The 23,262-nt window shown below is 39.5% G+C and overlaps 1 protein-coding gene across 7 annotated transcripts in view; it reads right to left on the reverse strand.

Moving 5' to 3' along the window:
* Nucleotides 1-22,930, reverse strand: part of TAFA2 (TAFA chemokine like family member 2) — a 197,767-nt gene extending 174,837 nt beyond the window's left edge. For 2 of the 7 annotated variants that reach the window (XR_007163805.2, XR_007163804.2), the window contains exon 1: nucleotides 21,642-22,929. The gene's annotated coding sequence lies outside the window, so the exon portion shown is untranslated. Of the gene's footprint in view, nucleotides 1-21,641 lie in introns of all 7 variants that reach the window. The other 5 variants (XR_010829405.1, XR_007163811.2, XR_007163809.2 and 2 more) reach the window with 4 other exon arrangements.
* Nucleotides 22,931-23,262: the final 332 nt, after the last annotated feature.

The raw sequence follows: 23,262 nt of genomic DNA on the forward strand, positions 1-23,262 counted from the left end.
TGAGAATCTCACTCAATATACTCCATAAAAGGAATCTGGGTCCTATCTAGACTCAGCAGTCTTGAGCCACTCTATTTTCCTATCTCAAAAATACTCTCAAGGATATTCCCCTATACCGGGGGAAGAATATTTCATAAGTTCTGAATATAGAACATTCCTCTACCCAGATATCTTCTAATGAAAGCTATATAAGACACTGAAAATGCCCATCAAAATCATATACTAATCAAAAAAAAAAAAATCACAGCTACTATGATTACTACTACTACTGCTACTGTACACTATGCCATTGGGTTTATTGTCCATTTACAAAGCTATTTCTTTCTCCAATGAGTATAATCAGAGAAAGACTGTCACATGAAGCTTTGTTGAGATTCTTGCTAACGGTAACAAAACTTAAAAAAAATTTTGATTTGAAATGGTCTAAACAAGGTTGGCCCAGATTTGTATTTGTACCAAGACCTCAAAGTCTTGTTACTTCTGCAGACAGAACATTTTGAAAGGCCCATGATGGATGCTTGGAAACCTGAGGATTCAAAAGTCAGTCTGAGGTCTTTTAAATGGACACAAGTTGCCAGAAAGCATAGCTGTAAAATTTGAGCTGTACAAGGTAGTAAGCTTCTTGACACCACTTTCACACCACAACATTAAAGGGTAAGCTTCCTAGTCATTCTTGGAGGCTGAAAAGCCAAGCAAAATTTTGCTCATTGTCTGGCATGAGCAAGGTGTTCTAAAAGAGGTCTGAACACCTGGTTTGGTGTGATTTGAGCCTGCCCTTTGCTAAATCATCAAACATTCTTTTATTATATATAACATGCAATAAATGTAGCAAGTACATACCATCATTTTTTTATCTTTTTTTTATTTTTTTTACCAAAGCTGGCGGAGATAGAGACATCTTTGCTGCACCCACTTGACAGTGCTATTATTTGATTTTTCAGTCTGTCTCACAGGTGATACCATCTCCTAAGCCTATCTTAAGTCTTTCTTGCACACTGAACAAATAGTGCCCTTCTCACAGTTATCATGTTTTTATAAACAGTGCAAAAATTGTGAAGGTATGCTGCTGGAAAGCAGTCTAACTTATCTGCAGTTTCCAGTAGAAAACCTTCTTGTATAATCACAATATGCACCAGGACAGATCGTTGTTCCAAAATAAAAGGCTACAAAGTCTTACGTAAGTCTGATTGTTGAGTGAAGAAACAGCAGTGATCTGGAGGTCATAAATACTCAGGCTATGCTCACTCCATATGCTCTGAAGTCCATCTATAAATAGCCTTCAAATTGCTAACACATTTCAAGAAAGTTGAGTGACCCAGCTTTCACTTTGTAATGTGAGGGTAAAAGTCTAATGATGCCACAGAAGGGCAGAGGAAAAGAGCTGCTGAAGCCATGTAGACATCTGCTGAAAGGGTCCTAGCTGTGAATTTCCATAGAGAGAACCAGCTGGCTTTAACACAGACAAAGAAATGAGAAAGTACAAGGCCAGTCAGAACAAGGTCAGCTCTGTGTGGGGAGAGAGCAAAGCAGCTTACGCTGACGTGAGTAGTCTATGGGAGGGAGAAGAGAACACCTCCAGACACACCTCTGCTTCAGCACTTCCAATTTCCATCAAATTCTACAGGCAGCTATGACTTTAGACATTTATTTTTTTACGTGTCCATATACATCTTACATATTTATATGTTCAGGAATAAAAACGCTGCAAAAATAAATTGAGTCATCTGCAACCCCTATTTCTAATCTATATACTAATACATTTCATTGACTTTGGAAAATGTTTCCAAGCAAATACTACTGATGTGCGGGACCTTGTACTCTTCTTGCTCCCTCCGTTCCCCCATGACTCTTTTTAACCTTCATGTGTTCTTTCCAGTAGCTAGCAATGCACTGTCTATTCAAACCCTTACCTTAGTCCTGGGCATCCCACATGCCGGGGAGCAGCTAGCTGAGTGTGAGCACAATCACCAGCACTTATGGTGACAGAGTTGTTTCTGTCATACTGCCCTTGCAACAGCTCTCAGTGAGTTCTCAATGTGACAGTGAAAAGGGCTCTGTCATCTGTTTGGCTTCACACACAAATGTCATCTTGGAAATCACTTCTCCCACACCCCAAATTGCATTTTGGAGAGACTCTGAGTTGCAAATAAATACCCCAAGAGCACTCAAACAGAAGTTCGCTCTTCTTCCCTTCTGTAACAACCAAAGAAGGTAAATCACAGCATTTCAATAGACAAGAAAAAAAATCTAATCAACATTAGCTTATTACAGGTAATTCATATTGGCATGGCAATTTTCTTTTGACATTTACAACTAAAAGTCCTCAAAATATCCAAGTAAAGAAAAAAGTTATATATTAATTCTTCCTCTAGGATATTACAAAAAAGAAATATCAATTTAAGTAACTTCCCTGTAATCACAGACAAAATACTTTTTGAAAAGAGAAACAAAACAAAACTGTTATGAACAGTCTTCTATTTTAGTCAGTCAAAGAAAGCAGATCATGAAATCTAGTCTTTGATCCATTTTTCACAGGCGTGGTTCAGAAAACATCTCTGCTTAGACCACAGATCCATACATACAGCACTTTCTTTTAGAAGTCTCTAGATGAGCTAAGCTCATTGATCTAAGATTTTGTGGATCTGAAGTTTTTGAAGGGCAGCCAAAAGTTTCTCTTCATTTTTCAGTTCCTTCCAGAACCTGAGATCTTGCTTCTTGTTCCTAAAATACTTAACCATATTTACATTGTAAACAGCATTATGCTGAGATGTATGAAGTGGGAAAGGTCAAAAAAAAAGAAAAAAAAAAAAAAAAAGCACCCTTACTGCTTTTTTTTCTTTTCTGTTTCAAGTTAACCATCAAGGGCAGATTTTATTCTCAAAACAAGACTTAAGCTCTGAAATGAAAAACTATGTGTTTTTTGTTTGTTTATTTATTTAATGTTGTCACAGTCCTATCTATCACCTTTTTTGAGATGCACAGACTCAATTGCTTGACCCCTGTGTTTACTATAAAACGCTTTATGTTAACATGGGAGTGACCTTCATCTACAAACTCCCATCTCATGGACATTGTCTCTGTACGCCTTTTGAAGGACACATTATAACTGAAGTAGGTAATTTTAATTGACAATGTAAAGATGAAAGCATTTACTTGCCTTCAGACAGAGCACAGGAGTTGCATACTGCACTGGAGTATTCCTCAGTATTGGGTACTTATGGAGAGTTCCAAGTCATTTTTCCAAGAGTCTGCTATCCCCAAGCAGCTCCCAAATGGAAGACACTGTCTCCAATGGAGTATGTTTTCCTTCAACCTTAACTGGTCCTATGTAAAAGAACAAGTTTCATACACAACTCCTCTGTACTGTTTCTGGACAAGTTTCAGCCCTTCAAACCACACTAACCCCAGCTCAGCCCTAAAAGAAAGGGAAGCCTGATTCACCAATCTTTCTACAACATGAGGTGCTCCAGTCTGAGTGAGTGATCACTAAGGCTCGATAATGCTCTGCTGCACGTGAGGTACCATATATATCCCCAGACATAGGTGGCAAACTTCCTATATACAAAAGCATCAACAATACAGCAATACCATGAAATCAAATGCAATGCGTAAGCCAGGTAAGATTTGTAAAAGGAGATACTTTTTCCTCTAAAATTAAAACAGGTCAGTACAAATTGTCCAGGTCATCACAGGTGACTAGCATAGCTATCCAAACTCTCATTTTCCACAATTTGGAAAATTGCTCTCCAAAACTGTGATGTGGAAACAGCATCTTCAATAATTTCAGGCAAGGTCATAAAAGCATTCCTTTGTAGAATTCTGAACAACTCAGTACATATCAAGGGCCAAGATGCGATAGTCCCGAACTACAGAAAAATAAGCAAGTTTGATCAGCTGAAATTCTTCTGCCTGCAGCCCAAGCTTGGGCATATTTATGTCAGCAGATCAAAAGTCCCTGCAGAAAACTCAGGTTTGGTTCTCAGAATAGTATACAGCTGTCATGATAGCTTTGTCCAGTTTAGAAAAAGGGATTCAAATACTGTTGGGATTAGCTAATGTGATCATTGTTTCAAGGTTGGTTTACCAGGGATTGAAACAGTAAATGTCACAGCTAAAAATGTATCTAATATCAAATCTAGCACTAAAGAGCCACATCATTATATCTCAGAGCTGTAACAGCTCTCCCAAGCATCCAAAGTCCACAGTGATTCTTAGCTTTGGATGAGCCTCCACCGACGTGACAGTGTCTCCTGGCTAACTAAGCTTTCTGACTACAATGCCAAGGCAAAGGTCTTTCTTGTCACCTGTACTTGAGAATTGCTTACAATCGCTGAACTAACTAATCTGAACTAGAAATGCCAACTCATCCTCTGTGCATTAAGGATGCAGTTCTTAAAACAGCTTGTTCGGTGATTGAGACATAAAAATGTTCTAAATCACATTTGGCTTTCAGCCAAATTTTTCGATTAAATGCTAGAGAAAGAAAGGAAGAAAGGAAGAGAAAGAGAGGGAGAAAAAGAGAAAGAGAAAAAGACAAAAGGAAAGACAGAAAGACAGAAAGACGGAAGGAAAGAAAGATGGAAGGAAGGAAAGATGGAAGGAAGGAAAGACGGAAAGGAAGGAATTAAGCACACAACACTACTTGTAGTCAGCAAACTGCTTACTCTTGGGAATGTTTTGCGGAAGTCTTTGGAATTAAAACCCACTGCATCTATCATTATAGTAAAGTTATGCAAACACATTATATTGGTGAAGATTGGAGATGGGGATCAGTTTCTTGGAGTGGACTACTTGAACAAAACCCTTGTTAAGGTTCATCTCATTTTTCCAGGATTTCATGACTGCAAAGGCAGTCAGTAAGCAGTCGGTAAAGGCAGTCAGTAAGGAGTAAGCTGTATCTCCAGTACTTTTTCAAAATTTTGATCTGGCAATGTCTGCTTCTTTAGCGCAGAGAAGGGATTCATACAGATTTGAGATAGGACTCCTCAGGGCAGACAGTGTTACAAGTAGATGAAATTTGATTTTAGTTGTGGAATTTGATTTAAATACAGAGTTGCTTTTTTAGCATATGGGTCTTTGTTGTATGCACATAATCTTTTTACATGCACAAATGACAGTAAGTTATGCAGGCTGTCTTGCAATTTACACATGCTATCTTAATTTCTGTTTATAGAAAGTTTCTACTTGGAGTTGCAGAACTGCAAATTACAACTGAGGTCAATGGAAGCTATAAGGACTGAATATCCCCAACATAAAGTACCATGTGCAAAATGTCAAAAATGTCCAAAAATACTTTGACTGGAAGGAGAGGTAAGATTGGGTTTATTGGCTCTGAGAAAGACATCTGCATCACCCAAGGTAAAATCTGCTGTGTCCTCCTGTTGAAGTTTCATTCCTGTTAGCACTAAGCAGTACTGCTGATGTAGCTCAGCATAAGCATGTCAGCTGGACACTACAAAAAATGAAGAGAGCTCCCCAGAAAGCAGACATCTTGGTCTGTGTTTAGAGTGGAAATAGGATGAAAGTCAAGATTATAGTGAGAGTTTTTCTGATGCTCACTTCTACACTGCTATGAAAAAGAAGATGAGCTATATTCAGAACTAAAAGTAGCAAAATTTCTTCCAGGAAAAGATGCTAATGTACTCATTTGGGAACGTCTGTTAGGAAAAAAATGTTGAACCAAATTAGAAGGGCTTCCAAATTTCTGTTAGCTCTCTCCTGTTTTATTACAAAATTATAAATGCATCTGTACAGCAAATTAAATAAAACTTGCAAAATGCTACAAAATTACTGCTTCAAATTTAATGCAAATAATGAACTCAAGTTAACAGAGAAATCAGCTTAAGATGGAGAAAGGACTTACATGAATATAGGTATGAATATATATATGAATATATATATGAATATATATGAATATGAAAGAAAGTGACTCCTGGCAGATATTCACTACAAATACAATCTATATACACTCTCATTAATATGGGTCCTACAAAAACCACCATGTAAACAGTCAAAAAGTATAAAAATCTTTTTCATTTTCTGTTCATTTTCAAAGCCTGTGGTTGTTTACAGCAGGTATATATGCATGTATACATCATGTGAACTGCTTCTTAGAAATGATTTTGTGTTAAAACCTTGAAGTACTTTTATCCCATTTATGACATAAAGAGTGGAATGAAGTGAGTTCAGCAGAAATGTTCCACTTTGCACAAGTCCTGCTGGGCAGCTGTTTGTACTCATTTTTGTGAAATGTTTTTGTATGAACTCAGCAAAAAAAAATAAATTAAAAAAAAAAAAGGCCCAAAGCAGATGTAGCATTGCCTTATTACATACCATTAGATGTCTTGTTTTAAAATTGTTATCACACTGTTCATGGGCATTCCAGACAAATGCGGGCTTATGGCTTGGTTAAAACCCTGTAACAGTTATTTTGAAATAGGGCTGAACAAAGTTCATTCTTCATTCATTTTTGCCTAAATAGTGTTCAGCATCAGTTCAGCTGTACAAATTGCTGACACTAATTCTTTCTATTATAGACAGGCCCTAGGGTTTTAAACTGTATCCATCAATCTAGGTATATCTATCCACTCTAACATTTAAAGACAGATTAGGTCATTAGTTATGAAACCTCCAATAACAGCTATCGCATATTATCACAAATAATATACTAGATTTTTTTGTTGTTGTTGATTTAAAAGGAGGCTGCTAAGTATGTAAGAAGCATAATGTTTATTCCCTGAGAGAATTAATATTCTCGAATTCCTGCAGGAGTTTACAATTTTACATGCTATAAAATATTTTATATCTGTATTATCTGTGGCATGAGAAAACTTTTTTTCTTTCTTATATTTTATCTTCAGTTATTTGCATCATTTCTTGCAATTAAAATTAAAAGAACTCTTCACAAAATGGTACATAGGATCTTTCCAACCATAATTAACATTTTTGTGTGTTTTGCCATTAATTAGAAAGTTAGAAAACTACATTACTCAATACTCATTGGACGTTTCATCTCTAATTAGTCACATATTGACGTTCTGCTAATAGAAGTGACCTGCAACAACAGCTTCTCAAATAGAGATACTGGGAAAATCAAGACATGTTTTTAGTAGTCTAGAAATAGTAAGGAGCCGTGAAGATCCTCACCAACTTAAAATGCAGTCAAAAATTATTTTGCTGATAGGAAGGAGTGAAGAGAGGAATACTGTGGAAGAAAAAATGAGGATATGGGATGAGGAGAGAGGGTACACTGCCTCATCATGTCAGGGTTGGGACGCAAGCATTTTTTTCAACCTAGTGACTTCAACTGTTGCTGCCTACCCTAAGAATCCCTTCACAAGAGAAATGACGAGCAAAACTACTTCTTATATATAAGATTCTCTAGTTCTATAGTAAAGAGTTTAATAATCTAAGAAGTACTAAAGAAGATGTACTTCTTGCATTATTTACTCTGATTATAGACAAAGGAGAGTTGTTTTGTTTTCTGGTTTTTGTTTTTGTTGGTGGTGGTAGTGTGTATGTTTGTGTTTTGTTTTGCTTTGTTTTTTTCTTTCAAATTCCAGTTCTGTAGGTTGATTCTGTCTATTTCCAATGAGGGCAATAACACTTTGGGAACTGATGCCAGTAGACCTATATTCTACATAACAGCCAGACTAAAGAAACCTAATGAATCACAGTCAAATCACTAATGTGAAAATCAAAACCACAAAGAAACTTTTTATAACAGTCTCAGTGTTTGTTTTGTTAAAATACTAGTAGACATTGGCAATTATATACTTCTTAATCCTGTTAGCTCAAGGTATGTGGACCACTGCTGCATGCGGGACAATGTTAAGACTTACAGCTATAGACCCACTGGCAGGCGGCTGTCATGAGGACTAAGGACTAGAAGATTCTCTTGCAGCAGTCAGTCCTGCAGCTGAACTGAAATAGATAACAGCAAAATCTTTCATTTTATATTTGTGCAGCACCACATTCCTGACTGGTTCAAGTAAGCGCCACTGTCACAAAAGTAGTGTACATAGAATATACCTCTTTCAAGACTATGCATTTGGTTTATTGCTCTAAAACTCCACAAGTAGATTTTTACCCTCATTCACTATATACTTATTCATTCATGTGGAAACTCTTCCTCTCATTTCCACCTATTACACTGCAATACAATAAATGCTTGTTCTGAAGTTAACTATCCTTCTACACAATGCTCTCAGCAACAAAAGTTGACCTCAGAAATAAAATTTAACTAATGTCATGCAGTTGATGATTTAGAATGAAAGCTGAATTCACCCCTTCCAGAGATACTTTTAAAAAGTTATTCTCTGTTCATTCCTCTTGGAATTATCAGAAACATTAAATCTAGTTTACCCAGTTTGCTAATCAGGTTGTAGCTTTTTTGTGAGCTTTTTCAAACCTCAGATGAAGATCCAGACCTTGAATTGAGTGTGGAGGTACTTTTTCACTAGCTAGAATTTTTCATCAGATTATATCACTAAATAACATACAAAGAAAGAGATGAAAATAAAGTTTTAGCAGAGATTGTCCCCCAGATTAATTAATTTTGTAATTGCTGTCTATGATGCTATTATTCTTCATGTCACCTTCAGGTCTTGCGACAGGATTCAGTTCAAGATTAAGACACCTAAATTTGGGCACTGAAATGTAAGTACTTAATTGAATTGACTAAACACAATATCTGTCATGCCCATGAGTCTCATGTTATTGATCTGAAACAGTACTATAAATCCCATACAAGTATCTTAGATACGTTGACACATATAAAAATGCTCACTACCGACTGTTAAATCACAAGTTTAGGGCAAAGTATGACTTTGACTTGAAGTACAGTTCAGCTGATACAAAGTAGGTATCTCTTTTAGGGCAAGTAGAATCAATCTACACATCTGTTGATAAGGGACAGGATTCAGCAGTTCAGGTACTTGAACAAAACCATCTTGTGTCAGCTGAGATGCCTCAAAGGAAGGAATTGGCAAGGCATATCATGTTCTGCACCCATCTTGAGTAGCGCTTGGAGGCCAGACAAGATGCTCTAGAGTCTTTAAAATGATGTTATGCACTTGAACCTACCCTAGATCTCCCTCGATTATGAAGTTAAAGCAACTGCCTCACAAGTAGATAGTTACAAGTAGAAACATATTTTAGGTTCAGTCTCAACTTGAATCCTGTCTCTAATGTCCCCTTTAGTAGGCTATGACCAAATTTCCAACATCAAAAAACAAGTAGCACTGGACCTTACAACATCACAAAGGTAACACACAAAGATTTTTACCCTTGGCACATCTCTTAAGTCGCTGAAGAAGTTGTTTCTATTACTCTTAAATTAGGAAATTGCAGCTCTGAATGTATCTTTGCAAAGGTTCTTTAGGTAGCAATAAAAAGAATCACAACTAAAGGCCAATTTACTTTTAATCCCATGTAACTCGTTTGGGGTTTTATTTGTTTGTTTGAAGAAAGGAAGATGTCTAGAAAAATTTTCATTTTAGATTCCTTATGCTTGCTCAAGAATTTTATTTGATGATGTACTGTTATTACTTTTCTCAAAATACCAGGGGATTAAATATGTTTTTGAGCAGAGGCTTCAAAATTAAAAAGAATAACTTCAAACAATACAGCAATACTTTTGGACAGGCAAAGAAACATAGTGCTATGAGACTACTGCTACACCTAGCTGTATAATTCCAAATCATAAAATTTAATCACTGAAGATTTTCAGGCCAATCAAGTAACAAAAGATGATGATAAAACACAATTGTAGCTGTTCTCCAGCTTCCAAACTTGCTCATATCAGTTAAAAGATAAATTCCAGCTACAAATTTTATTAGTGTTGAAAATGCGGAAAGGTGACTCCACCTTCACCTTTTCAATCACAATCAGCCACCCCAACAGCTTTTATTATCTGAGATTCACAGAGTGAATTTCAGAGTATCTGCAATGGTTATGTGAAGGGCTCCACTCTCCTTTCTCTGACAGATTTAGGCCATCTGAGCAGGTTTTCAGGTTTCTTCATCACCTCAGAGACCAAAATTAAAAAGGAGTTATGTGGCACTCAGGCTGAAATCCCTTCAGATTTCAACTTCTAGCAGAGAAACTGAACACATGGAGTTAACCATGAAAAGATATGATGCTATTTTAATAACCAACACTAACAGGACTGCTATCAGTTACAAAATTAGATGCATCTCTGTCCTGCTGCTGAAGCCCTTTAACTTTTTCTTGAAAAACTACTGTGTTACATCAATTTTAGAACAACTGCAGTAGCCAAGCCAACCTGGGCTACCAACTGGAAGAGAGAAACTGAAAAGTAAGACAGAGAGGAGAGTCCCTGTTTTAAAATCCATTTTATATTTTGCTATACTTGATTCCTAGTATTAAAAATAACTATAATTTTATTCATAACTAATTGCAGACCATTTAGACCTGCCAAGGAATCCTGGTGTTGAAGGTTTGTGTGTACAATGGACTGGCAAAATAATAGCTACACTCAAAGAGTAATAGAGACTTGAAATTATTCAGAGATGGGAAGAAATTCTCCCAGATAGTAAAGAGAAGAAAAATAGGCTTACTTCAGAAATCATGACAAGTTTATTGGAAACTTAACTGGTAAATTAAAACTCATGTAGAAAATTACTACTATAAATTATTATGCTGGTAAGCCCAGAAAAAGAGAAAAGCAAGAAGTTGTGCTCTATTATTACACCAGTGCTAAAGTAAGCCAGCATTACTATTAATTTAACTTAGAAATCCAATTTTTGTAGAAGCATGTATTTCTAAGTATACAGTTCTTAACTGTTAGTATGAAGGTAATGATCAAAGACAATTTTTCATTCAATCACAGTCAAAGAAAAATAAAGCTGGAAATACATCTAATGGAAAAAAAAAAAAAAAAAAGATTTGGTTTCATTTTTCTAAGTGTTTCTTGTACAGGAGCCTAAGTTAAAGATTGTTTAAATTAAAAAAGGAAGGACAGGCACAATCTCTTCTTTCTCATTCTCCTCTTCTCCAATTATGGTCTTGTCTTCTTTAGTGCTAGACAGTATTTACAACGGTTAAGAATGAACTAGCCTGGAACAAACCAGGGTTCCATGGAAAAGTTGTAGGCAGGCACTTCTTTCTCCAATGTATGGTTAGAGTTTTCTGGGAAACACAAATGAAATTACTTCAACAAACATGAAAAGAGAACAAAATAGAAATAGAACAAAAGGCAGATGTCAGGGACAGTTTCTTTCCTCCGAAATGGAAACAACTGTTCAATACCTGCAAGTGTTAGCATTACGTAATTCCTCCTGTAACATTACGTGACACACTGTCTACCACCATCATTTCCAACAATGGAAAGAATATGACAAAGCAAGCAGCGTTTTTCTCACTGTCTCACTTTCTGATATCCTTCTTTAGTTAGAGCCTGTTCCTACTTGTTCTCTGGCTCTGGACAGACCTAAAGTTCCTTAATAAAGCAACTTCACAAGAGAACTGCTGGGTAAAAACTAAATGTCTTTATCAAGACCATTGTCACTGGAGAACCTTAGCTGCAACTGATCAAAACAAAACAGAGGAAGTATTTGCCCATTTTGCAATTTCCTTTTCTAGCGGGCTCCAGTCACAGGCTTCTTATTTCATGGACAATTAAATGAGTTCAAGAATTCTCCTGAGATGAGGAGAAAGAACAGACTAAAGAGAACAAGGATTTAAAAATGATAATTTCTACTAGAAACAATTACACTGTGGGAGCCAACATTATGCAGTGAGTTCCAGCATCGGCTCTGCCTTCAAAACTAGCAGCCATCTAATACCTGAAACCCTCATGATCGGCCTGACTCATCATCCAGTGGCAAAGACCAACTAAGAAAATGGTACAACAACCCCGAAGGCGGTATAACAGAAATGTACCTCTCTAAATCCTTATAATCTATCATTACTGTGATCTGAACTCCACAGCACACTGCTGAATCAGTAGTGTATTGTGTATACAGCAAAATTATGCATGTTTCTCTCTAGGTTTCTGATGATAATGTAGACTGATACACACTAATTTTCTGAATGTCACATAGCTATTCAAATATAAGCAGTTAATAGCTTTCTTAGGATTGTTATACTTACTGTGACATAAAAGATTTTTTGTAAGCAACTGGAAGTGCCAAATGTAAATAAAAAGAACAGATATATACATGCAGAGGCAGTAACTTTAAAGTCACGGTATGTGGGCCAGTAATTTGAAAGATGTTATTTCCAGGTCCTAATAAATACAGACCTTCTGGTCAAGACCAGACTACCTATAGAAATTAAAAGAAACAGCTTCAAATTTTGTCTCCAGGAAGGGGGCCATGAGTAACCAATAAATGCTTGAGTTATGATGCTGACAGAAGGACATACTGAGACTGAAATATACAACTCAGAATAGCTGTGGACATAAGGATTAAACAATGATTTGTTGTTTTTTTCCAAGAAAATAGTAAAGTTTAGGTAGGATTTGGTACACTCAGATTTTTATCCTTTTGTTTAACTGCTGAGAAGTTTTGGGGTATAAAATATATTTTGCTTAAAATATATGCAATATATATAAATGCAGCTTTGAATCACCTCAATTGTTCACTGGTGAGAAATACCTCAGGTGACAGAATCAGGCCTGTCATGTTACTTTGCCAAGAAACCAGAAAAGTTTGCAACTGAACTGAAACAGTGCTGGACCAAAACAGTCCAGCTTCAAGAGAAATGAGGGAAGTGAAGCTGTCTACTGAATCACTTAACTGTGCACATAACTATTCACTCAAAAGAGAGTGGAAAGGCATCTAAAATACACAACAGATAAGCAGTGAACTTAGAGTGTCCTTATGTGTATCATGTACCATATGTATATTGCACTCATTTTAACCCAGTATTTAATATGGTAGTATTTACTGATAGTATTTACTGATTCAGAGAAAAGAAATTTCCCCCAGTAATATTTTTGGTATTGTTCCCACAAAGTAACTGTGAGAACCAGGCACAAGCTCTGGCAGGCAACAAAGGAAGGCTGTTAGAGACTTACAGTTACTGCTACTTGAACACAGGGTTGAAAGCTGAAAGATGAAGACTTTAAAATGTACATTTCTACCTGCTGCCATGGCAAAATCATGGACAAAGTTTCCTTCTGTCAATCATTTTCATATTTTGCTAAAGTGTAACTCTAAGTAGCAGAGGAAAAAAAAAAAAGATTAGAATTCATGGAAAAGTTATTGGGATTGTCACAAGCTAAGCTATTAGCAGAATGCATATGCATTTACAGCATTTAGTTCGTATCCATTAACTAGATATAATTAACCACAGTGACAGAAACAGGATTATATAGCCCGAACTAGTAGACATTATTGGATTTAATAAATACATTAATGTAATGTAAGCTATGAGCTACAAAGATTGAACTCACTCATCATCACTGAGTAATCTGCAATTTTTACAAAATTCTTATTAGATATCTACTTAATTTGAAAAATTATTCTAACAAATTGAATATTACCATTAATAAAAAAAGACATGGGAATAACATACCAATTCCAAAATGACCACTTCCGTGCAATATGTATGTAATATTGTATGTGCTTGTGTTTAACTTAAGTTTTTCTCAAAATGTTCTCCTGAGCTGGAGGAAGGACATAAACTGATTTTTTTTTTTAATTTAGTCAAAACAAAACCAAACTACTCACCCTTCCATGTATCTATTTTCGTTTTGTGTGTCACATTAAAATAGCATATGCAGTAGTCTTGTCTATATTATCGATGACAACGTGGTGGCTATTGGACTGACATAATGGTCTTAAGGAGTTTCCAAATATAAATATATGCTAATGAGATAATCCCTAGAGCACAGATATGGAGGAATGCTATATAAATAATGTCACTTCTATCGCAGAATTGGTTCCAAATTAATTGTTTCTCTCTAAAGCTCTAATTATCAGGAGGAATGCAGTTAGTCAGAAAAGATGAAGTTTAAAAGTGCATAATGTTTAATAGCTCATTAAATAGAAAATATATTGTAAATTTGGGAATCAGAATGACTCGCAGCTAACTGTGAGATGATGGGTCATGGCATATGAAAAGAGACTTTTTTGGCAGGAAAGCAATTTGGTAATACTGACTGCAGACTACATTTACTTGACATTCGGAAAGATTATATGACACCAATGCAGATGAGATGAACAATGAGGAGAAAAGGACAGGCAAGGAGACCTAGAGGAGAAAAAGTTAAGTGATGAGTGTCTGGGTGGATGAAGAGGAAGAGGGGAATACAAGTGTCATTGCTGTGGGTTCAGTTTTTAAAGTGGGAATGAGAACAAGATTATTGAAGAGAGTGCATTCATGCAGCTATTGTGATAGCTGTGTCAGCACTTTTGCCACACAGGGTTTTATTTAAGATTCATATAGGTGAATAATTAGCAATTCTATAATTTGTCTTCTGATAAGAAAACATAGTAACTGTTATGTACCAGTTGCTCTGAAAAAGCAGTTGCTTTAAAAAAGTTGCTTTAAAAAGCATACTTCATTTTATGAGTGTGAAGTGTGTATTTGCCAGACATCAAATATGTATTTATAACAGATGCAACAAATCAAAGCAATGCCAAAGAAATTCTGAAACATGTAGGAATAATTGCACTGCTAAAAACAAAAATAAAAAAATTACATCACTGCCTCAAAGTGAAAGCTCAGAAAGGCTGAGCTAAGCTCAAATTTTCTCCTAATACATTTCCACACAAGCAGTGACCCCAACAGTTACATGAAAGGATGCAAGCATGATCAGAATGGAACAAGGCAGCTGTGCAATTGCACATGACCAGCTTGGTCACAACCAGATCAGGCCATGCAGGCCACGCTGACCTCCACAACATGAGGGCTAAAGCCCCATACATCCTCATACAGTCATCTAAAAGCATGAAGTGATGTATTGAGCACAGCAGTATGTGGGTTCAGATTCCCAGATGAAGCACATGCATCTGAAAAGAGGAAAAGGGTTACCCAGAGTTACTTTTATTTGTTTTGTTAGCTTTTGACCGCAAGATTATCCCTGTGGTAAAGGAAAAACTGGGGTACAATCACCAAGAATACTTCTATCAAATCATAATGTTTATAATCAGAAAATAATAAAATCATGTTGCCATAAAGGAGAATGAATCCACATGGGAGGGGAAAAAACATTTCCTATGGCTGGAGTTCAGCCAGCGCCTGGATTCATGGCTACTTATTTCTTTGAACATTACACAAATACCAGTGTAATGCCTTGGTTATGAAGGTCTGGACACTTTGGCTGTGTGTTTGAAGTATTATCTTAATTCCAATGTAAGCGATATCCCTCGTGATTTTAGATTGAACAGAAAAAAAAGCAGGATCATGTAATGAGAAATGTCAGGCAACATTAACCATATTGGCTGATAACATCGTATCTGAATTTATAGCATGTTATGTTAGCATACAAATACGATCTTTCTTGTCTGGATTCCAGTAAACTTATATACCAGAACTTATCTCACTTTATTTACTACAGTTACCAGACCTCAAGATAAAATTTACCATCTTATTTAAATATAGCTTATTTGTTATAATATATAGATTAAAAAAAAATCAAAGCTAAATAAACACAGGTAACACAGTCCTGAGAGACTATTCTTCTCCTGCTATGGCTCAGAAACAGATCCTTCTTCTGTAGTTAAGCTTTAAACATGACCTCATTTCTTGCAGGAATACCATAGCCTGATATACTTCGTCAGAAAGTGATATTTTACTTCAGTGTCATGCCAGTAACATCACATTTGAAGAATTACATGATTGTAATTGTAGTTTCTAATGCTATAATACAGGGTAGGTACTTGCTGCACCTTTCTGAAAATGACCTGCTGTTATACGGTCTCTGTTCTGAATATAACGGGATTGGATGTTTATAGAAGGTGTAGGGCTGACAATCCATCGAAACAAAGCTCAAGTCTTAAATTTATACCCAGAATACAGACACAAACATAGCCGTTTCAGCAGCACCCCACCCACATGCCTTCAACACCGATCACTCTGAGCAGTTAGCAACATTTATTCAGGCTCGCTTCAGAAAAGTCTGCAAGCACATAATTAATTTGACTAGTCCCATTGAAGCTACATGCTTGCAGCTGAAATGCCTTGCTTGATCAGAGCTCGGTTTTTGCCTTGCTGTGCACACAGCAGGTGCACATCATCATTTTTGCCAGTGGTGACTTTTGTGGCTTGGACAGTTGTACAGTAAAATCCAAACGAAGACTACTGACTCATTTCAGATAAGACATGAAACAAGCTTCAGATGGTACCAACTCTCATCCGTTGCTGGAAAAGATCCAAATTTCAAAGACTGGTACATACAAACAGCACGGAAAACCATTATCTTTACTGAGAGCTACCAAGCCATTGTGATGTACGTTGCATGTCATGAAGTTCAATGATACACCAGCTAACGATGACTTAAGGTTGAGCCTAGAACTCAAAAGGCCAAATGGATATCTTACACAGGAACAAACACAAGAGAAGTCTCAAATGAAAGGGGATCTAGAGTGGGGTTTTAAGCCAGTGCTCACATATCCCCCATTTGTGTGGCCATGCATAAGGAGGCACCCAGCCTGCACATCAGAGGCTTTGGGACAGGTTCTCTCACACATGGTGTCACTTGGTGAGGGAGAAGTCACGGGGAGAGACTGTAACCAGGAAGAGTGCCCCATAAAAAGGTGCTCAGAGGAGCATGAAAAGTCACTTGGTGATCCAGGGGCAGCACTCTGTCCTCTGCCCCATCCCTTGACACGACAAGTCAGAGACAAGCAAAGGGCCATACACCACACAGCTAACCAGTTTGTGCTGAGGTGGGCTGGAGGCCACTGCTCTCTTATCAATATGGGCTGCAGAAACTGCAGTGGGGGAGCATGAGGAAAAATCCAACACGGGAGCATCACTGTAAATGTGAGAGACTTGTCAGGTCTGTGCTCCTGTCTCCAAAGGAGCTAGTGTGAGACTGCATGTTACTGAGAGATTTATTTTAAAATACATTATATCATTCTTAAAAAAAAAAAAAAAAAGCAAAAACAGAATGCTAGACAATTACAGTCTTGTTCTAATAAGCCAGTCAAAATATAGACTATTGCAATTATACCTCCTTGCATTTCAAAAAGGAAATTGCTTTATCGGATCAAGCCAATGGTCCATCTAGTCCCGTCCCTCATCTTCAATAGTGGCTGTTAATATTACAACAGAGGCAACAAATTTTCCACACAGCAAGAGGCCAGCATACTACCAAAAGTAAAAGTTTGGTTATTTATTTCAAAAATGTCTCATACTAAGCAACCCGTTTCTTAATCATTTTGTTATTTATACAACCGAATAGGTTTGTTGAGCCATGCTCATGCATTTATTAGCCTGCAACATTTGGCAATCTACAGCACCTTTTGCAGCCTTCGCTCACATTCATGATTTAAGCATAGGCTACCAAACAACTAACAGTCTAAAAAAAAAAAACTGTATGTGCTTTCATCTGTGTGCTTCCCTGTACTATGGCTCTCCCCCCGGCATTGTTAGAGGGATGCTTGCAGGAGAGGAGGCTGTATGCAAGCCTGTCCTGGTGCCGTGAGACCGGTGTGCAGGTTTCCTATTACAAGATCAGCAAGATGTGAAGTGGGGTTACTCAAAAATGTAACATAATTCAGATTATGAGGTTTGATGAGCTTTAAACAAGGGACAAACCCAACTTCCCAATTTTTACACATGCAATTATATACACGATTGATTCTAAATCCATACAAAGCATTTTCTAGTGCTACATCAAGCAATAGCTACTGCTACAATGCTTTCTACAAATCAGTATTCCAACCTAGCAGAACACAAGAAAAAGCTAAAAAAGCTTTTTTTAGTGACTCTTTCCCATTTTATTTGAGTATGTACTGTCCTGCCACAACTAGTACTGTAAAGCATTGTCTTTATTTTTTCTCTCTTCTTTGAAAGTGTTTTTCAAAATACACTGCATGAAAGAAGCTCTATAAAGTGCCTTGAACTGTTTATCTTAAAAATGTGACTCTTTTTCCAGTAGCAGTAGGAAAAAGTACATTAGGTGGCCATTATTATTTTGTCTTCTCTTTTGATAAATAACTGACTCTGTATGGTAAATAAGAATGGCTGGCAAGGGCGTATAAAGAATCAAAGCACAGAAATCACTACCTTTCCAAGTTGTACGCAGAGCAAAAGGCAACAGCTCTGTAGCTGTCATCAGGAAAATGAATGACATTATTGTTGATGTTGCCACATTCATTCCTATGCCTGATGAGTTTTATAAATCTGACTTAGTTATGAGGAATGTTTTGAAGTATATATTGATGGCTCACAAAACTGAATAACTGGGCCAAATTCCCTGCTGAAACAGCTCCAGTGCTGTGCTTCTGTATTTAAAAACTATTTCAAATCCACTTACAATGGATTCTGTGAAGCTCAATACAGTATGTAAATGTTTTCTCACCCTAAAAAAAGTAAGTGAAATCCTTTTTTAAGGGCACACTTAAATTCAGTGATCTAAAGATAATGGAGCAAATCTCCAGCTGCTTTAAAATGTCAGAGCTTCAACTACTTCAATGGAGCAAGGGAAATCCACATCAGTTGAGGATGCCCCTCTTAACACATAAAAATTGTCATGAATGGGGACAGGTCAGTGTTGAGCTCTGCTGACACAGGAGGACCCTTCTGTTATATTCATCCAAACCCAACTTTTGTCTCAATCCCTTTAAAATTCAGCATTTCAAAAGAAAAATGGAAAATGCATTTTCAAATGAAAAGCACTTGCTACCTGAATTATCTGGAGCTGTACTAGAAAATCAATGGGAGAAAGACAACAAACATGTCGTTTGAATGAGATATTTAAATACAGACTGTAAATATGAGACTGAACATAAATTAATTAGATTTGTGGAGTCTTCACTTGCTGTAGCCTTTGTATCATCATGCAGTCTTTGTTTACTTTCATTTATTTTCTTTGTTAGATGACGTTTGACTAATAAATACATTGATGAATTGCATCAGTAAATGCCATCCATATATCAAAAAAATAGAATGTACTCAGTGTTTCTGGCACAGTGAGGCTAAAGGATTTGTTGTTGTTGTTGTTTGAACTTTCAGTACATAACAAAGGGAATACTACTGCTGTGCTGGATAAACTTCCTGATTTTTGTTTTAATTTTCAGTGAACAAACAGCTGCAGAATAACGTGACTTAATGAAGCATTTCTAATAAAATACTGCAGAAGTTAAAACGGGGACATAGAACTGCCTGCTCACTGATAGTTGTACTATTCAGAACAGTTTTTCAAGATGGTGATCTCATTTTTGTGTAGATGTACAGTATTAGGTAATGTGATTTTTCTGCCTTCCAAAGTCAGTGATTTCCTTTAACACAATAACTAGTTAGCATTTTTCTATTACTTTTTTATAGTAAGTAAAACGTACGATATAATTAATGCAATATATTGCTAATACACTATTTATGCCTCACACAGGTTGGCAAGTAGCAATACAGCCAGCAATAAATTTAAGTGCAAAGATGCTCAGATCTAAAAAATTCCATGGTATGTTTTGCTCATCAGAAACATATAGCCTGCATTCATAAAGAGGTCCTTTATCAAGCCTGTCATCACCTGTGATGAAATTACGGAACTTCTTGACTGCTACATGTTTTTCTGCTGTCACAATTCAGTGTAAAGTATTATTTGCTTTATGTAAATCTAGACGGGGTTCAATGAATCATCACTTTGCAAGTTGCCAGTAAAGCAATCTCCAATACCCATCTGTAGACACATCCACTTACTTCCGCACAGAACTAGTTATTCATGTATTCCCCACCAGAATTCTCAAGTGCATCACAAGCACCTACATGAGATCTCTCTGCTCATAGGAAGAGACGGAGAAAAAGGTTACTTGGTCTCATATCTGGTATGATAAAAGACACTGCCATATTAGACGTCATTCTCTGATTAAAACTGTCTGACAGGAGTCAAGATTTTATCTCAAAGTCACCCACTACCAGCAGCATATCTAAAATTAATACCACATTTTTTGAAAACCCCCTTCTGTTCAGACAACATGTGGAAACACTGAACAGTAATCCTGATCTGCAATTAACTAATCGAGCCAAGCTTTCCACTAAAATTATGGCACTTGGATAGTTTACATTTATAACAGTAGCAGTACTGTAGTTTGGGGAATCGGGACTTTATGAAACCAAAAAACACATAGCTTTCAATATTGCCTCAGCAGTATCAGCTCCCCAAAATAATTTTTTCATAATGAAGTTTATATGAATTACTTTACTACTTTTAATTACGCACAAAATAAATTAGAGACATCAATATGAAATGACTGTGCAATTACTGTGAAAAAGTGTAACAGATGTAACCCTTGCAACCCCTGAAAAAAATGCCTTAGTATGCTCTTTCCCAACTTCAGCTCAGCTGTATTCACAGTACCATTGAACTGCTCGTTTTTCGTGTGTACCTTATGCTACAGAAAATAATCTTAATTTATCAATTTGACATCACTTAGGTCAGCCCATAAAGCAGCTTTGAAGTGTTAAACATACAGCAGGCTGAATGCTAATGTCTGAAACCACTTGGTAAGACAGAGAAACCAGATAACAATTATCATTTAGTCAATAGTCATTTAAATGTATCCAGTGCTGTGAGAAGACCCTAAGACCCCGAATGTTTTATGGGGCTTCCAGGGATAGGGGCTGAGTATGTTTATTATTCAAATTGGCTGTTCTTCAGGAGTCAAAGCCCGGTTCCTTAAATACAGAGCTGGAGCCTACTGGGGGGAGAGTGGTGGCAGTGAAGTGCTTCGTGCCTTCAAAAAATACTGACAATATCCGAGCAAAAGCTGGAACGAGACAACTGTAAGTACACATATAATTTCAAGTGCTTCAAGCAATGATTTTAACTCCTGGTAAGAATGAACCACACAGAAGAGACATGAAAGGCAACTCCTAACAAGGCAGCGCAAGCTACTGCTCTTTATCCTTCGCCCAGGTAACGGGGTGTCCGATCCTACAGTTCAAGGGAACAAAGTGGGTTATTTTAAAACTCACTCTTGCAAAGCTATAAATGGCATGGAGCAAGGGAAGAGCCTTTTCACTGCAGAAGACCGAGCCTGTGGTGTATTTAGTAGGTAAATGAGTTCCCTAAAATGGAAAGAAAGCCACGCAGAGGGGCTGCACGCCCTACACACCACAAGTTGGGGAGCTCTACACACAGAAAGGGAGTCAAGAGCCATCTCTTTATCGCTCCTTTTCTAAAGGATTCACAAAGCGACTCCACACTCTTTTAACCCCTGTCTGGAGCCGTCCGACAAAGCGTCCGGTCTCCAAACCCCCAAGTCCCCGGGGGTGCAGCGAGCAAGCGCCCACCCTCCCCACACGAGCAGCCGGGCTGACAGACCCCTGGGCTCCCCCAGCCCCCGCGGCTGAGGTACTTCGCCCGAATAAGAGGACCTCAAGCGATGAGGGAAAAAAAAAATACATAAAAAAAAAAAGAAATAAAACGCGGCAGAAGGGCGGCAGCTGCCCCCCTCAGCCGGCCTCCCGCAACTTTTCGGCGCCGCGGCTGTCGGCTCACCTACCTGCAGCCCCGCTCCGAGCTGGCAGCACCCCGCGAGCGGCCGCCTCCCGGCGAGGGGGAGCCCCGGCCTCACCGCCCCGGCATCGCCGGCGCCCGGGGGCATGGAGCGGCGCCGCGCCCGCCTCGGCTCCCCTTGGCTCGGCTCGGCTCCCCTTGGCTCGGCTCGGCACGGCTCGGCACGGAGGGGAAAGGCAGGCGGGCAGGCAGGCAGGCGGCCGTCGGTGCCCGGCTGTCCCCCGGCTGTCGGGGAACGGAGCGGGAAATCCGGCTGGGGGGATGCGGGAGGGAGGGCGAAGTGCGTGGGGAGGGAGGGGAGACTCGAAGTGGCTCGGAGTATTTAAAAAATAATAATAATAAAATAATAAAAAAAAAAAACACAGAGAGGAGGAGGAGAAGTAGGGGCTGGCTGTGGGGCGAGGAAGTCCTGCAGCCCGGTGCGGCTCCGGCCCCTCCGCCAGCTGCGTGCGGTCCCGATTCAGCCCCGGCGGCGGAGGACGGGAGGAAAACCCGCGGCGTCCTGCAGCAATCCCTCCGTTACCGCGGCTCTGATTGGCCTGCCTTCCCCACACGGCTCGCCTTCCCCTCCTGCTGCCTCCTTCTCCCTCTTGGGAAAAGTAATTGGAGAGCCGGAGCTTCACCTTCAGCAGCAGCAGCAGCAGCACCGCGCAGGGGCCGCCCAGCCGGGGGGCGGAGGGGGGAGCCCGCCCTGCTCCTGCTCCTGCTCCTGCTCCTGCTCCTGCTCCTGCTCCTGCTCCTGCTCCTGCTCCTGCTCCTTCCCCTTCTCCTTTCTCCGCTCGTCACCCCCCTGCCGAGCCCGCTTGGCGAGGGTCTGGCGGGGGAGCGGGGCTCCGGCCGCCTCCCGCCCGCCCCCACGGCTCGGCTCGGCACGGCTCGGCTCTCCCTCCCCTCCCGTGCCCACCCTTCCCTTGCCGGGCAGCGGGCGGGGGGCTCCCAAGTTTCTGCACACGCACACGTGGGAGGCGGCGGGGAGGAGACGGGCACCTCCGCGCCTCCCCCGGGACCCCCGCGACGGGGACACGGGGACGGGACGGGCAGGGGGGCCCCGGCGGCTCCCCCGGGGCGCGGGGCAGGGGTCGCGGCGGCTGGAGCAGGGGCAGGGGCAGGGTAGGGGCAGGAGGGACGCGGCGGCGCCGGCAGCCAAAAGCTGGACTGTGTCTCCCTCCAGAGGGAGAAGGGAAGAAGGGAGGCACTCCCGGCAGCGGGGAAGCCCGCTTTCCCCCGGTGGTGCCTGCCCGTGGGCTCCCGGGCTGGCTCCGTGCTGCCGGGCTTGGGGGACTGTAGGGGAATTTGTTAGGGGTCAGAGCCTGAAGGGCTCTTCTCCTCCTGTCCAAAGCCGGGAGGGGCCGGCGGTGGCTCGCCACGGCTGCTGATGGATAGGGGGGAAACGGTGGCGGGTGAGGATAAGGAAAAGCGCAGCTTGCTCCTTTATTGCAGTGTGGTTTGTGCCATCCGGAGGGGGATGCAGAGATGTGGAGGGGAGGGGGCCAGAGGTGGGCAGAAAGGGCCCTCAGTCATTCCAGTGGTATCAAACAGAGGGCCAAAGTCTCGGTTTTCTCCCAGAATGCTTGTCCGTTCCTAGGTTAAAATGGGAGTGCACTTTG

This window comes from Anser cygnoides, chromosome 1 (genome assembly GCF_040182565.1).
Source record: "Anser cygnoides isolate HZ-2024a breed goose chromosome 1, Taihu_goose_T2T_genome, whole genome shotgun sequence".
NCBI classification, from domain to species: domain Eukaryota; kingdom Metazoa; phylum Chordata; class Aves; order Anseriformes; family Anatidae; genus Anser; species Anser cygnoides.